This window comes from Limulus polyphemus, unplaced genomic scaffold (assembly GCF_000517525.1).
Source record: "Limulus polyphemus unplaced genomic scaffold, Limulus_polyphemus-2.1.2 Scaffold3439, whole genome shotgun sequence".
In the NCBI taxonomy this organism is placed as follows: domain Eukaryota; kingdom Metazoa; phylum Arthropoda; class Merostomata; order Xiphosura; family Limulidae; genus Limulus; species Limulus polyphemus.
In genome coordinates this window covers 123540-124107 of record NW_013669049.1, presented here as the reverse complement: position 1 = coordinate 124107, position 568 = coordinate 123540, and positions in this window count along the sequence as shown.

Genomic DNA, 568 nt, shown 5'->3' with positions numbered 1-568 from the left:
TCATGACATGACGCTATTTGCACAGTATGTAATGACAGATAATTAAAGGAAAGTGACGCCAATTATTGGCAATAAATGTAGATAATTATAATTTAAAATGCTAGATATTGACAATAATTATAGGTTTTCACATATTTAATTATAGTATGTAGTGATAAATTCACACAACGTGAGCTATCTGATTTCCTCTGTAAAAATGGTTAAACATATAGGATTGAGTAACTGTATTCTGTATCATTATGACATATAAAGATAATTTCTATGAGATTTGTTTTGTTCCATCACGTGATCTACAACTAAGGCTATTATGATATGAGAATATTAATATTTCCTACATAAAAATGATTAATTAAAAACACTCTGACAGTATTTTCAATTTTAAATACCTTTATTAACCTTCATATACTAATCATTTTGATATTTGATCTACATAAAAAGACATATATAGTAAAGGCGTTTTTACAATAAACCACCTTGTAAGAAATTTATATATTAACATATTGTTACGTCTCTGTTCGTTAGTTAATTTTCCGTAAATTCGTTCCGAAGAAACTTTAGCGACACAAGT